The 16,686-nt window shown below is 40.2% G+C and overlaps 1 protein-coding gene across 7 annotated transcripts in view; it reads right to left on the reverse strand.

The window, feature by feature from the left end:
* The window catches only part of LOC140906869 (cadherin-19), a 169,265-nt gene that overhangs the window by 136,354 nt on the left and 16,225 nt on the right, over positions 1-16,686 (reverse strand). Inside the window, exon 2 of one of the 7 annotated variants that reach the window (XM_073331694.1) lies at positions 2,544-2,643. The exons of the other annotated variants lie outside the window; for them this stretch is intronic. The gene's annotated coding sequence lies outside the window, so the exon portion shown is untranslated. The remainder of the gene's footprint in view (positions 1-2,543; positions 2,644-16,686) is intronic. 7 annotated transcript variants of the gene reach the window in all.

Genomic DNA, 16,686 nt, shown 5'->3' on the forward strand with positions numbered 1-16,686 from the left:
AGTGATTAAGTAAAAGATGTCTGGTCTTCAATATGTCCCCCACAAAAGGAAAAAAAGAAATAATTAAACTGATGAATTTACACTTAATTTTCAGCCTGTTACAGCATGAAGCTCTAACTGTTTCAAGGAGTCACATTAGCAGAATCTATAACATGGGTCCCCTTCCCCCCATCTGGCACATTAATATGTGGGGCTTGTGAAATTTCATTTTCTTCTGCATTCCAATAAATAACAAAGTATTATACTCTTAGTTGAAAGCGTAACTTTACTTAATATGTCTGGAATGTTATGCCAATTGGTGGTGGTAAACATTTTCACATATTTATCCTTCTTTTAATTGTGTTTTTCAGCATTCCGCTTCGCTTTCTCTTAGAAGTCAGTCTTTGGAGCCAAATTCCTTTTACTATCTGGGAAGCAGAGACAGGGACAGTTAACACTCTTTCTGGGTACATTGGCTGGAGGCAACAACAGGTCTTAAACATGTAATCTGTACTTGTTAGAGGGACTCATTGAGCAGCAAGGCAATTTATTCTGTCAAATTGGTCTGAATTCTCAGTATGGGGGATAAGCGTATTCACTGAAGCTTTTTGCAGTTAAACTCTTTTCTCCCTGGGTGAGATTTACTTTTCAGTCCAGTCTACTTGCTGTGGAAAGCACGTTCTGCTGGTGACCCTTCAGTTGACCGGAAAAATCAGGTCTTGATGAAGAGGAGAAAATCATAGACATGATACAGAAAATGAATAATTGTAATAATAATAAAATGTTTTCTAAATATGGTGTGCCTTATAAAGCCCTCTGTTAAAATCCTACCCTAATGCTATATTTGTATTATCATTTTCATCCCTTTGCAGGGGCCCTATTATGAGAGATGTTATCGATACATTGGTATTGTGCTGGTGTTCTTCATGGGTGTGTGTGTCTGTGTGTGTACTTTTGCTAGTAACACTCTTTTGATCACTTGACCCTGTTAACAGATATGTGAATAATATCCAAGTTGGTAATATATATTGAAAAAAATATGTTGACTAGATTTGTGCCATATAAAACATTTTCAAACAGCCTTCACTCCCCACGCTCTCTCTTTCAAACAGTCCCCTTTAAAGCCTCTGCTATTAATGTTAAACTGGTCTGGCTAGGGTAGAACATGAGACTCTGAGAGGACCTATTTCATAGTAGTGCATTCTCCAGTGTTGAGTAAACTGACCTGTGAAGAAGTGCTGGTACTTACACGTGCTGTATATAATGTTTTTCATCTGAACACTTTCATCTGAACACTGTACACTTTAAGACTTTCAGTTATTTTATTCCCACAACATCCCTTGATGTAAGTACATATTATCTGCATTTTACAGGTGAGGAATCCTGAAAGTAGTTGGGGAGCACCATGGTTCAAGATTATCCAGACACATATCCTATTTTGTGGGTGAGGGCTATACCATAGGAGCTGCTCCAGTAGCTATTTACAACCTGAGGAGGAATCCTTAGGAGGTTGGATCCACTGGGTTTCCAGATTTTGTATTTTCCGAATGATACAAAGTGATTGGAAAAGTGGTCAGGATCTGTCTTTCCTTTAGTCTGAACATTGTTGCCCATAGTGTGCCTTTGCATAGAAGCAAACACATGTTCTCCATTCTTTGCTGGATTGTTTGAATATTTCTTTATTCTTATTCTTTCACAATTTAGAGAACAACAAAATACCTTTAAAACCTTTTTCACTTTAAAATGAAGTAAGTACTGTACCTCTTTGTTTTCATCTACCTCTATAACTCTTCTTGCTTCCAGCAAGCAAAACACATTAGTGGCCTCCCAAGGATCAGGTTGTCATAATGTGGGAGATACGATGGGCCGGATTCTCTGGTCAAGCCAAGTAGTGTTTGGTGATAAGGTTTGGTCATGGGAGGGTAAGGCAAAAAAGGACTGAGGCAACTTTAAGGCACCTTTATGTTCCTGCAATCTGAGGGCCAGCCAGAGCCCAATCTGGTCACTGGAGTAAATTAAAACAGACTGACCGGGAAACTGAGAGTAATGGATTTTTTTTCTCTAACAAATTAGTGTTAGAGAAGCCTTCTTTAATGGTAAACATTTATGTAGCATTGATTCATGTTAAATCAGAAATGTTCACATCGTGGTCAACAGAGCACCAGTGGTTTTCATAGTCCTTGCAAAATTAAATAGTTTGAGAACCATTTATGGGGTGACTGGAGTATTGGAAGAGGGAGTGATCTATGAAAGGTGACTCTGCTTGCCAGATGGTCTGCAGAATGAAAAGGGCAGCAAAATATGACCATGTCTGTGTCTTCAGAATTGATGATGCCACTCTATCTTGGGTAAATATTGCAACCAGTGAAATAGATGTGCAATGGTGCAGCTGGGAGACACTGAGATACTAACACCAAAGTAACAACAGGTAGAATGAATTTTCCATTACTCTCCTACTCATTTTCATTGGGGGCTTAGTAATGGGGGGCTTAGTGAGGCACAAGAATGTCAGAGACATTTAGATATATTATTACTGTTGTTTTTCGTATTTCTAAAGCACATACCCTCAGTGTCTGCATGCCATGGTCCATTATACATTTTGAAGCACATCAGCTCTCTCGGGAAAGAACAAATCTACATGCTGTTTCCCACAGATCGAACCTACTTATGGAAGAAAAAACAACAAATAATCTTTCCCAGTCAAGACCATTTTGCAGCTTGAGGAAAAACTTCTGGAAAGAGATGATCTTCATAACTACAAATATTAGAGGAGCTGTTCATTGGGTGAAAACATGCAACGTTCCAAATATATAGTGATCCTTCTCTCCAACCGTTTTAAACTCATCTTGCAGGATGTTCTTTTCTCTGGTGTAAGAGATGCACCCGTCTGTGTATTTGTACCAAACTATTTTACAAAGAAAATAAAATCTGTAGTTCTTTGTTCTGCATCTGCAAAGTGACAGTCACACACTGTCCTTTTCTCAGGAGTTTGGCACTAAAATAGCCTAGCTCTATTGCAGGCTTACAGACAAACATTTTATGCAGGCTAACAATAGCAAATGATTTCATAGGTAAGGGATCCAACCCTGAGTCCATCCAGAGGCTTAGGGTGAATGACTCTATCTCCCAGACCCACTTAGTCCTTTCCCACTTGTCCCCTTTCATCTAAATTCAAAACACTAACTGTCAAGGTTCCTTCCCCACTCCGAACTCTAGGGTACAATGTGGGGACCTGCATGAAAACCTCCTAAGCTTACTTTCACCAGCTTAGGTTAAAACTGCCCCAAGGTACCAACTATTTTATCCTTTGCCCTTGGACTTCCACTGCCACCACCAAACTTTATCTGGTTCCTGAGAAAACGTTGTTTGGAAACGTCTTTCCCCCCAAAATCCTCCCAACCCTTGCACCCTGCTTCCTGGGGAAGGTTTGGTAAAAATCCTCACCAATTTGCATAGGTGACCACAGACCCAAACCCTTGGATCTTAGAACAATGAAAAAGCATTCAGTTTCCTTACAAGAAGACTTTTAATAGAAGTAAAAAAGAATTACCTCTGTAAAATCAGGATCGTAAATACCTTACAGGGTAATTAGATTCAAAACATAGAGAATCCCTCTAGGCAAAACCTTAAGTTACAAAAAAGACATACAGACAGGAATAGTCATTCTATTCAGCACAGCTATTTTGAAAGTATCTTGTCTGCTCGTTGGTCATTTTGGTCAGGTGCCAGCGAGGTTACCTTTAGCTTCTTAACCCTTTACAGGTGAAAGGATTTTTCCTCTGGCCAGGAGGGATTTTAAAGGTGTTTACCCTTCCCTTTATATTTATGACACTAACCCTCTTGACTGAATTCTGTATTTGTTTGAAGCTCTCTCCCCTCCGTTAACTGACAGTTCCCACACTAGTTAAGTAACAACTAGTGTGCTCCTGAGTGCTTAGGACTGGACATTTGAGACCCCTTTCAACAGTCTCAGTAAGGGTATGTCTACACTACAAAATTAGGTCAAATTTATAGAAGTCGTTTTTTTAGAAATCGGTTTTATATATTTGAGTGTGTGTGTCCCCACAGAAAATGCTCTAAGTGCATTAACTCGGCGGAGTGCTTCCACAGTACCGAGGCTAGAGTCAATTTCTGGAGCATTACACTGTGGGTGGCTATCCCACAGTTCCCGCAGTCTCCGCTGTCCATTGGAATTCTGGGTTGAGATCCCAATGCCTGATGGGGCTAAAACATTGTTGCGGGTGGTTCTGGGTACATATCGTCAGGCCCCTGTTCCCTCCCTCCCTCCATGAAAGCAAAGGCAGACAATCGTTTCACGCCTTTTTTCCTGAGTTACCTGTGCAGACGCCATACCATGGCAAGCATGGAGCCTGCTCAGCTCACTGTCACCGTATGTCTCATTTGCAAACCCGCCCCCTGTCTAGGGGACTCATTTCTCTAGGTCACACTGCAGTCACTCACAGAGGAGGTGCAGCGAGGTAAATCTAGCCATGTATCAGTCAGAGGCCAGACTGACCTCCTTGTTCCAATAAGAACAATAACTTAGGTGCACCATTTCTTATTGGAACCCTCCGTGAAGTCCTGCCTGAAATACTCCTTGATGTAAAGCCACCCCCTTTGTTGATTTTAGCTCCCTGTAAACCAACCCTGTAAGCTGTGTTGTCAGTCGCCCCTCCCTGCATCAGAGCAACGGCAAACAATCGTGCATCTGAGTTCAGAGTGCTGTCCAAAGCAGTCACAATGGAGCATTCTGGGATAGCTCCCAGAGGCCAATACCATCAAATTGTGTCCACAGTACCCCAAATTCGACCCAGAAAGGCCGATTTAAGCGCTAATCCACTTGTCAGGGGTGGAGTAAGGAAATAGATTTTAAGAGCCCTTTACGTCAAAATAAAGGGCTTCATCGTGTGGACAGGTGCAGGTTTACATTGATTTAAAGCTGCTAAATTCGACCTTAAGTCCTAGTGTAGACCAGGGCTAAGTGTCAAGGTACCCTAAGTTCCATTGTGCATGGTTCATCTAATGGGACAAAGATAAGGTAGATTTTTTTCAAAGCAAATGAATGGGCTTCTATAATCTATTATGTGTTACTTGTGAATATGGCTTGATTCTGTTTTTGTAAGTGATTTCGGTGCTCGTGATTGGTGCCATATTGAAAACCATGTAAACTTCAGTTCTCTATTTATTCACAAAGCAAGGACAAAGTGAGCAGCAGAGATGAATCACATACTGAACTTCCAACGTACCTTAATCCTGACCTGAAGTGCTAACTTCTAGCACTGCAAGGGTAGTTCATTTTCTGTGGCGTTTGAGCTTCTGCTGTGACTAAACTGATTGGCATTAAAATATGAAATAAAACTAGCTTGTACCACAGCATAGTATTTGATTGTGATGCCTTATTTGGAGCATACCCTGTACTGAGAGAAACCCAGTATGAGAGCAAGGTCCTATAGTTAAGGCACTGGACTGGGACAAAGAAGATGCAGTGGATTTAGATTTAGGAAATTTAGATTCAGTTAACATTTCTGTTACAGACTTTCTCTATGGCATGTCACTTAGTCTCTCTGTCCTTCAGTTCCCCATCAGTAGAATGTGGATAATAAATGCTTTCTATCTCCTACCCTTTGTCTTTCATGTCTATTTAGTTTGCAAGCTCTTAAGGGCAGGGACTGTCACTTACTATATTTGTACAGTGCCATGTGCAATGAAGTTAGATCTTGTTTAGGGCTTCTAAGTCCTACTGAGATTATATTAATAATAATGGGCAATATCAGGGAATATTGAAAACACTACATTAAATTTAATAGCCACAACCAAAAATCATGCAAACTAAGATTTTTTTTGGGGGGGAGGTGAAGTGAACTGAGCTGAAGACTAACATATTTATCAAAGTCACCAAATATCTCACAGGCAGTAGCTATTTTTCCTTACTACGAACCTGTGCTTCAATTAGACTGATCCCATCCAAAGATAGGCATCAGTCCTACAGTGGTGCAGTGCACAGATGGACTAATGAAGTCTGGAAGAATCTCGCAGACTTCAATGGGGCTGTACACTGGTGCAGCAGTATGCCTATGCTTCTTAGACTAAAAGAACTCTTTTGCACTGTGTTCACCTGTAAACACAATTACTGGTTTCAGTTTTGCATATCATAATTTTAAATAGCTGGAAGCATACTGGAGAGGAAGCATGCTGCACAGGCAGCTGTGGCATGCACAATTCAAGCACTTGAAAACAATAACAAGCAAAACCCTTCCAGGTTCAGAGGAATCTTACAAATCTTTTATTCAAAGCTTTTTGTCCCTCTTCTCAAATCTACCTGTTCAAATAAAGCTGGGGACATCTGAAGTCTGACTGTTTTCCTGCAGTTAGTTTAAACTTTTTTCATGCAGTCATATTCCCACTGATGTCCAGTGCTAGCAATCTGACATGTCTTAGTTGAGAAAAGTTGTTTCACATCAGTGACATTGTCCCTTTAAGGGACCATTTTTCACAGACTTGAGCCTCCTCTAGGAATTCTGTTTTTAGCAGATAAGAGCATCATTTTCATAATAATGTTTTACAGATTTTCACAACTTGTTTTTGTTGACTAAATCTATAAAAATAAGGAGCAGGTAGCAGTGAACTGTGCTGTGGTTTGTCACATCTAACTTGTTTCCTCCTAATCTTGGTGCTGAGATAAAGAAGACTAGAAGCATGATTAGATATCAGAACTGTATTCCTAACACAGTTAGAGCTGAGAATCATCATAATAAGTGGATAGGTTTTATCTCCTTTCATTGCAGAACTATATTACAAAACCTAGTATGGTGCAGGTGCATTTTGAATACTTCCCTCTCCAAACACCCTCCATTATTCTCTCTGGTACAGAAAAGGAATGGTAAACTGCCACATTTTTACCTTGTAATTTTCCCCCTGTTACTTTATTGCCTGGTTTTCATTCTTCTCCACTCTGAGCTGCTGCTGCTTCTTTTTCTTTTTTTTTTTTTTTTTTGTATTTACAGTGACTTTCAAGTTAGACTTTAATTTTAAGATGCAGACATCCCAGCTAAAATATGGGTCTGAGGTACTGATGATAACTTGTTTTACTTCCTCCCATGTACCTCACAATTTATATTGTCCTGACATAGTACTTTTACACTTATCTTCCTTCGTGTTTGGCACTGCTGTTCTAGTTTAGGAGTGTTAAGGAAGCCACCTGCTATGCCAGCAATATGGTACTGCATTTTGAATCTCTGAGAAATAGACTATCCCATATCCCTAGAATTATAGTGGAACAAAGGTTTTTGTTTGTTATGTATTATGACAATGATGATTATTTTCCATTGAATCTGGAGCATATAAAAGTGCTCTGGGACACAGTGTCCTTCATCTCCTCACTAGTACTGAAAATGGTCATGTGGGACCAGCAATGACTAGAAAGATCCAGCTGTGATGATTGGCCTTGTGGTTTGGTAAGCAGCACTCTGAGACTTAGGTTCAGGCCCATGGTGTGTTGCAAGAGTGATAAGCTGGGGCTCCAAGGGAAAGAGGAAAAAGACGTGGATGTTCATTACTTGACCTGCTTGACCTACGTGCAGCGAAAGATATATTCAGTGAATATAACCCTTTCATCTCTTTAAGAACAGACTGTGACTTTTGCACTAAGTAGCATCTGTGCTGAGGCTATCCCTAAGAACTAGGGAGGCATAAGAGGTTCTTTCTTCCCATTCTTTTGTGCCAAACACAGCTCTGGTTCAGGTGAAACGAGACATTAAACTAGTGATGATGAGAGGTAAATCAACTCTTCAATTTACAGTATAAAAGGTTTCATTGTCCTTTCTCAAAGAAGTATTACTTCTAAAAGAAAACACTTTTCCACGGTATGCATCCGATGAAGTGAGCTGTAGCTCACAAAAGCTCATGCTCAAATAAATTGGTTAGTCTCTAAGGTGCCACAAGTCCTCCTTTACTTTTCACACCGAAAAGCCAAAGGACGGTTTGAGTCTTATCACCTCCATTTCTGGTCCGAGCACTTTGGCAACATTCAAGGAACTTCTAACAACTGAATCTTGGCTCCCCTGTATTAAAACAGACAAAGAATCCAAACTAAACATTAAACCAAAACAACCAGTCCCTGTATCCAAACACCCATAAACCTTAGAGCAACATTTGCCAAAGTGTAGGACGTGCCACTCTGTGAGGAAGTGAAAGTATATCAAGGGATCATGGAAGATGCATACACTAAGATGGGCAGGCATTTAGAAACAGCTGGTGGTACTATTGGTTGCTCACTAGTAATTTCTCTGCAATAATAAACCCAAACGCTGCAGCTTAGATAGTACTATATAATATTGTGCATCATTACTGAAGAGAACTATGTATCTTTTGTAAATCAGCCCTGTGCAGAATTAATATTATTGACACAGGTTGAGCAAATGATGGGAACAAGTTGGAGAGCAGCAGCAATTGTAATGCTGTCAAAGGTGAATGCAGCACCACTTCTTACATTACTAATTTATTTAGCATTCAGAATTTACTGAGGAATCTTTTGTCACATCATCCATCACAGATCGGCACTAGAGAGATAGAAGATACGAAAATTAAAAACCTGTTTATTACCGTAAACAAAAGAGCATGAACAACATCCATCAAAGACAGACAGAGATGGAAGATAAACAAGAATTGTCTAGAGCCAACTCATCTGTGCTTATTTTTTAAAACTATTTATTAAAATGTTCTAGATACAGATTAACTTTCTTTTGCTCAATATTATTTAATTTGCCTTGAAATGGAATGGCAAACACTTTGATAAATTAATTGTAAGGGTCTCTGGTTTCACTCACTATCTTTTTAAATACCTTTGCATCCTTCGCTGAAGTGTAATTTTGTAACTTCTTTCACCTATACTTCTTCCTGAATTGCAACAAATGCCACTGACACACCCTACAGTGGCAATTAAGAAAGGGAGTGTTTTTCTTCTTTTTTGCTGGAAATACAGGAGGTATTACTGGAGGAAGGATAAAGGCTAAAGGCTTGATCCAAAACTCATGGATGTCACTTGAAGGCTTTCCATTGACTTCTGTCAAGCCCTAGGGAAGCCCTGTGCATTCCTATGGTTTTACTGAGGAATGAGCAAAACAATTTGCTTTTACTAAGAACCAGTCTCAAACTCAGTCATGTTCCCAATCAGACTAAACCTTTTTAGAGACAGATTAAATAATGCTAGCATCTCCCAGAGCCACCTATCTTTGTTGGTAAAATTGCAAGATTCAACATCTATGACAGACTTGCTACTGGGCCCAAAGTGCTACACAGTGTAAAGACTGTGCTCTGATACACAATGCACAGTGGGAAACTTCTAACATGGAAAACCCAAGTATGTGAGAAACATAAATTCAAAGAATGTAGCCAAGAGGCAGCTACAGTTGCTCTACCTAGCAAGTATATAGGGTGACCAGACAGCAACTGCGAAAAATCAGGACAGGGGGTGGGGCGTAATAGGAGCCTAGATAAGAAAAAGACCCCAAAACTGGGACTGTCCTACAAGTATATCAATAAGAACAAAGAGAATGCAGAAGGGTCTGTTGGTGCTACAGGGTGAAGATGAAAGTTGGAAAGAGTTCTATGAGCCTGTCAAGGACAAAACCAATGGGAAGGATGAAGGTCATGATGTTCAGGATTCTATCTGGAAAGGTTTAAATAGAGGGAGGTCATTAGGTTGTCAGAAGGTTGTCACATATAGAAATAAGAGGAAGAGAGAGGGAACACAGCACGGGTGAAGAGTAAAATGCAACATCATCGGATAACAGAAAAATATTCAGAATGTCCACACAAGGGTAATGGTATGGTACTGCTAACATACCTATCTAAAACAGGTATCTAAGAACACGATAGCAGATGATATTCATTGTCGTCAAGTGCAAAGTATTATACCTCGGAAGGGGGAAAAATAAGCTACTCCTAAAAATGGATAGTCTAAGAATTATGGTATGTGTCCACAGCAGCTGATAGTGTGGTGCCCAGCACTGGTACAGACGTGCACTAGGGCTGGTCAAGCTAGTGCCCTGAGAATAGCAGTGTGGCTGGGATAGCACAGGCAGCAGCTTGGGCTGGCCACCAAGCACAGATCTGCCCGACCCCCTGGCTATGTACTCAGACGGATACCCTGAGCTGCTGCCCAGGGTGCTATGGCCACACTGCTATTTTTCGCATGCTAGCTCAAGCAGCGCTAGTGCATATCTGTCTACCCAGGCTGGAAAGCACAGTCCCAGCTGCTGTGGAGACATACCTTTAGTTTCCAACCTGGTAGAAAAAGAGAGCCGTGCATCAGTGTGTACAGCTGCTTACTGCACAGAAGTGGTGAAAAAAGCACATAACATTTCTCCTGCATTAGGAAGGGATAGATAATAATATGAGAAAAGGATAAGTCCCTTCTCATTTTGTGAGTACTGGGCCTGATTCATAATTGCATTGTTCCAGTTTCATGCCAGTGTAATTCCACTAAAATCCGACACTCGTGTAGTGTCCAGTCAACCAGGTGCACAGTATTTTGTTTGCAGAGTTCATTTCTCAACAGAAGCATGTTGACTTGGCTGCTGGCAGAGTATTCTCTACAACAACCTCTCCCCTTTGAAATTCTCTGCCCCGCCCCCTGACCGTCCAGGCACACTACAAAGCATGTATGTGGTGAGGAGCTTTAGGAACCCTGTTGCCCGGCTAGGTCCTGCATCCACAGTAGCATCCACAGTCACAGCATGAAAGATTAGGAAGGGAAGCTCCCTGACATGGTGATAAAAATATATAGGTGGTACAGCCATCAGGCTTGATGTGTCCTTTTCTGAGGGGTAGAGTCACAGACTCCACCCCATCCTTGAGAGCTGCTTAACTCTTTTTGGATGTCACACATATCACTAAAAGAAAAGGAGTACTTGTGGCACCTTAGAGACTAACCAATTTATTTGAGCATGAGCTTTCGTGAGCTACAGCTCACTTCATCGGATGCATACCGTGGAAACTGCAGCAGACTTTATAGACACACAGAGAATATTCAAATATTAAAATATTCAAATATTCAAATTCAAAGCTTATGCTCAAATAAATTGGTTAGTCTCTAAGGTGCCACAAGTCCTCCTTTTCTTTTTGCGAATACAGACTAACACGGCTGTTACTCTGAAACACACATCACTGTTTCTCTTTGTCCTTTCTTTCCTGCTCCCTGTATAGGCTACTCCTGCATAACAGACTAGTTAGAGAGCTGATCGGTTCTGAAATATTGGATCCTATGTCCCCCATTTTTTTAAGTCCATACATACCAGAAAGGGAGGGCCCAAGTTTTTCTTACATTTAATCTCTGAATCCAAAACAATGAATGCAGACTGCACTGTATCCCCCAAATACTGATGAAAAATTGACATCCTTTAGTTTTCTATAAAACTTTTTATCTAAGTTGTTCCATTGAGCTTACAGCATTGCTAACATCAGTACCAAACCCAGAAAGAGAGAGACATAGTTAGGAAAGCTCCCTTTCTGTCATGAAACAACTAAAGAAAGAGAGAACTTTTCGGTTTCTTTTCAAGTGGGACATAGTTTTCACACGTATCACAGTTTTATTTTGTTTGTGTCTCTCTAGACTCTCAAAAACTGAACACTTGGGGATCAGTGCTTAGGGCTTATCTTCGCTTTAGCTCAAGTGTTGGCCCCAGCCCCAATTCCTATCCACACTTGCATATCTGTAGCTTGAGTTACTCAACCTAGCCAGCCTATTAGAAGGTATGGATGAAAGCATGAGTGCTGCTGATGCTGCAGCTAGTAACACAATGGGGACTCAGCGACTCTGTGGTGCTAATCTAATCACTCTGTGCACTTTGAGTGTTGTTTGCAGGGTTGTCAACTTTGGTTGAATGAATTCCGGGAGGTTTCATCACATGACATTATCTTTAATCAAAGACTAATCTTTAATTCCTGGAGACTCCAGGACAATCCTGGAGAGTTGGTAACCCTAGTTGTTTGACCAATCTCTCTTGAGCTAGGCTAACTCACAAACAGTTAACTTGAGTGTAGGTAACACGAGCTCACATTACAGTGAAGACAAGCCCCTGGTTGCAGCTGAGGTCTGCTTTGTGCAATTGAAGAGAAGGAGCAAAGATGTCTATCCATCTCTAGGAAAAAGAGAGAGAATAGTTCTTATTCTAAACTCATTTAATCCTTGGTCCCTTTGATGAAGCTGCCAAAGTGTGCTTGTTTTGAAGGTGGCTTTGCTTATGAGAACCTTGTCTCCCAGGAAATGTACTGTCACCATCATCTAATTTTTTATATCCTACTAAACAGCCACCCCAGATTTAAGCAAATTTCAGACCATGTCTACCTGAGTCAAATACAAACCAAAGTCCTACCGATAAAAATCTTTCCATCAAGTAAAGCCTACTCAGCCCATTCTTATCAATCAATGGAATAAAATAAAATCCATTTTCAAAATAAACCCAACCCTGCATTTCTTTCACAGTTTAAGTAACAAGCTAATTAGGTCCCAATCCTGCAAACACTTATGCATATGCCTGATTAAAGTAAGACTGCTCATAATTGAAAAGTTAAACACATGTAAGCATTTAGAGGAGCAGTGTCTTATTTGGGGGAAAAAATTACCCTGAAATACAGCTATAATCCTATTTTAATATACAGTATATTAGGGATATTCTCTCACACTCTCCTCTCTCTTTTACCACCAGAGTGGTGCACAGAGAACAGAAACTGGCTGCATCTCCCTAAATGGGGATTCCCTTTGCACACTGCAGTGCTCAGTCAGCATGTATGCAACCAGCACCAACACCATCCTTAACTGCACCCCCGGTGCGGGTAGCATAAAGGGGGTGTAACCAAAGTGTGCTGCGGGTGACTACTACCAACTGGCAAAGCTTAGGGCAGTGCCCAGGCTACTCAAAGTCCAAAGAGACCACTGTTGGCGTAGAACCAGCCATGGAATCTGGGAACTTCAACTGTTGTTCTGGTTATCATCCCTCTCTGCTGCACCCAGTTGAAATGGAAAGTCTGCAGACAATAAGAGCAGAAAATCTAGACCTATGTGTTTTTGAGCACATATCAATACCCCTTATATCAAGCTCAAGTAGAACATGATCTGGGTTTATTATTAATCTGTGTATGTATTTAATAGTGTAAAATATGTGTCCATGTGGATACAGATGGGGGGGGGGAAAACATTTTCCTGCTTCGAAATATTACTATGTTCTGAATTGTTTCAAAAGAACATATGAGCTCTGTCAGCATGGCTAAAAACATGTCATCAAGTCCCAAGAGATGGGTTCAAATCTAGTTTTCCAATTTATGAATGTCACTGATAAAACTTAATATGCATTGGTGAAAGAATTCAGCAAGTTGGGAACATTTTCTAATTTTATACACTAGGAACAAATAGAGAACTGGAACAGAACTGGTTCATACAAAGGGTAATAAATCCATAGAGTAAGATACAAATACATGTGAATAAAGGAAAGCGTATAAATGAGTTCAAGAGACTCCTAGCATAGAATTATTTCTAAACAAGGAAGTGATTGATGGATATGATGAAAAGGTGAGAAGTTGAACCATGGGAATAAGTTAAACCATAAAAAAGTATGCATGCTGAGCTTAATGGGCATTTTATACTTCAAAAATGTCTTATGTTCACTAGCGTCTGATAGAATTTATCAGTTTAGTTTGATTTTACTGCAGGGTGCTCTGTAGCAGATTTTTGCCACTGTTGCCCATTGCTTCAGTAATACCTATTAGCTGAAAAGTGCATTGGGGTCTTTATTTCCCATAAAAGATGGTACCTTATCCTGTGGATTGTATATTATGTTTAAACAAGAGTTTCAACCTTAAAGAAAACATATGTCCTAGTTTTTACTGGGAGACTCATGGATCTTCATCTGAAGTTCCAAAAATATTTATATGCAGGATGCCTAAAGTGTCCTGGCTGACATTTTGTCAGTTAAGATATAAAGAGTTTTATAATGACAAAATGTCTGTGCAAGTCATATTGCTAGCTATCTTGATACAAAGTGCCTTGTATAGCCTCGTTTCACTGTCACTATGTATTGAGTGTGTGTTTTGTTCTAACCATAGTATGAGGATGAAGCTTGTCGGGTTTTATATGAGGTTTATGCGTTGGCAAACCAGTCTAGCTAATGCAAAAACTTGTTCAAGACTTCCGCTCTGGCCCCTTGAGGTGCTTGAGGAGTGTGAATGCAGGGAGTGGGCACTTGTGCTCTCTCTGTCTCTCCTTGTCTTCCCTCTTTGAGGGCTGCAGGGGAAAGGAACACAGCTCACCCTTTCTTCATTTCTTCTCCACTGATCCAGGTGCAGCTTTTCCATCCCAATTGGAGCCAACCAGAAAGTTGAGTGCTTGAGTATCTTGTAACCTTTAACCATGTTGCCAATAAAACTCTGGGCATTTGCTTTTGAAAATACGGTCCCATTACTGAGCCTACTGTCATTTAATTATGGTGAGTTTTAGTGTTGATTTCAGTGAGGGTCAGAGCAGGCCCAGAAGAACAAACATATATTAATCAGATCCAGTTATATAGACTGAATTGTCTGGTTGCAATTTTTTTGTATTTCATTTGAGAGTTTTCATGCTCACTTAACCCTCTGGGCTTCTTGGCCCTTTAAGTTAAGGGAGTTGTTCACAGAGGCCAAAGCTACAATCAAGAGGGACAAAACTTGGCAAACAAAGGCAGGAAACACTGTCAGCCTGTCTCTCTAGTCTGTCACAGTTTCACTAAATATTTCAGGGCCAGTTGTACCAGTTCAGCACAGTCACTGTGTAAAAGGATGGGAAAAGCTTACAAGGCTTATTTTGAGTCGGCATCCCAACATGTAAGGATCATTTATCTGAGCAGCTCAACCTATTTGATCTGGATATCAGAGCTTCCTGAAAGGAAACGGAATGCTCTTTATTCTGTCTGTCTAGAACAGTGGGAGAAAAACTTCCCTCTCAGCACATGCATGAACTTCCTAAGTGTTCAGTGGTCCGGCCCTGATCCAACAATGTATTTTAGCATGAGTTTACCTTTAAGCACATACATAGTCTCATTGACTTCAATGGCACTATCTATGTGCTTCAAATTAAACTCATGAGAGAATGCTTTGCTGAATCGGGGCCAGAGTACAGAATCGAGTCCTCTTTCTCTTTAGGATATTGACCTAATGCAAGAAGTTCAAAGATATGTGCATAATTTAATTAAAAGGTTTTCCACCCTCTCCTTAACAAGCCCAACCCCACAAAATAGTGCAGCTTTAGTCTGCGTTCTGAGTGAAGTCTTGTGTTAACACTTATTTAAACCATCTTGAATCACCTGAACAGCAGACTACTTTTGTTTCTTCTTCCAAAGGCTTCTCTGTTTTGTATAGCTAAAAAAATTAATTACGGTTCTACTGTTAGGTTTACGTCATGGCCTATTTCATTTACAAAAACATGGATTTATAATTCTTGAGAAACTTCCCAGCTATATTGAAAGTGAGGACATTAGAACTCCAGCAGCACCTTATCCAACCCTGGCTGGGACTCTTCTTTCTTATTTTGATCATCTGGTATTTTATGACTCATGAGACGGAGATTAAAGTTGGTGTTGTGAATAAAAATAATTTGCTAACGCACATTCTGCTTTCTGCAATATTCCGATAAGAAAGCCTCACTTAGTATGTAACAGATTCCACATACCTCCAGTGCCAGGATCCTCATTAAATGAATGCATATTTTACAGATTGGACCAGCTGAGCCATTTTCATATGAATAGGTAGCTAATCAACGATAGAAAGCTCTTGAAGTATATAAATGATTCTAGTAAGGAAATCCAAAGGAACAGGCAATGTTAAGTGTGTAACGGTATGACACTGCCTGCTGCGGTATATTGTGACAATGTGAAACTTGTGAACTTGAGTTGGGTATTCAAGGAGCAGAGACTCTTGATCTTCTTCTTCACTACAAATGTGAGGGAGCTTCTGGCAGAACATTCTCTGTAATGGCCTCCTACCTCCCACAAGGTCAGAAAGAGACCCAATTTGTTGACTTTTCAGGCACATTGCTAAGACCAGCTCTTTGAATGGTCATCGGCAAAGGACTGAGGCAACTGAGAGTGGAATGTGTATCTTGTTGGAAAGTGTGTGTTGTTTTAAACTATATTAGTCATATGACTGGATCAAATCATGTTCAGTAGTACGGGAGAAAGAAGTGCTTCTGCTTTGGTCAAGTTTTACTTTCTATCTTTTCTATTTGTTATCTGCATGGCAAAGGAGCCCAGAGCCATGGATTTGATATAAGACTAGTCTGAATAAATAAAGACAGTATTTGTGAGTGGAAGATATGCAGATAATTGCAGTGCCAGATGCCGATGCTCTACCACACCTGAATTGTCAGATCTCTAGACTTCAGTCTTCAACCATCAATTTCACAGAGAATACCTTTTCAGACTCAAACTATAGCTATATTTAGCTATGCATGCAATTCTTTTTGAAAGAAATCTTTATATATTTTTTTCATTTTCTTCTCTCCAGTGTTCTTGTCAAATTTCAATCCAAATTCCTAGTCTAAATATCAGCCAATCAGACATTCTATCTAACTGGCCTATTGCTACATTCCAAGTATTATTTACTTGATTATAAAGCCTGGTTTGATGGGATACAATCACTATTCTGTTCTCAATTACTCTTTGAATGTTGTGTTACTCAGAC

Source organism: Lepidochelys kempii, chromosome 2, assembly GCF_965140285.1.
Source record: "Lepidochelys kempii isolate rLepKem1 chromosome 2, rLepKem1.hap1, whole genome shotgun sequence".
NCBI lineage: Eukaryota > Metazoa > Chordata > Testudines > Cheloniidae > Lepidochelys > Lepidochelys kempii.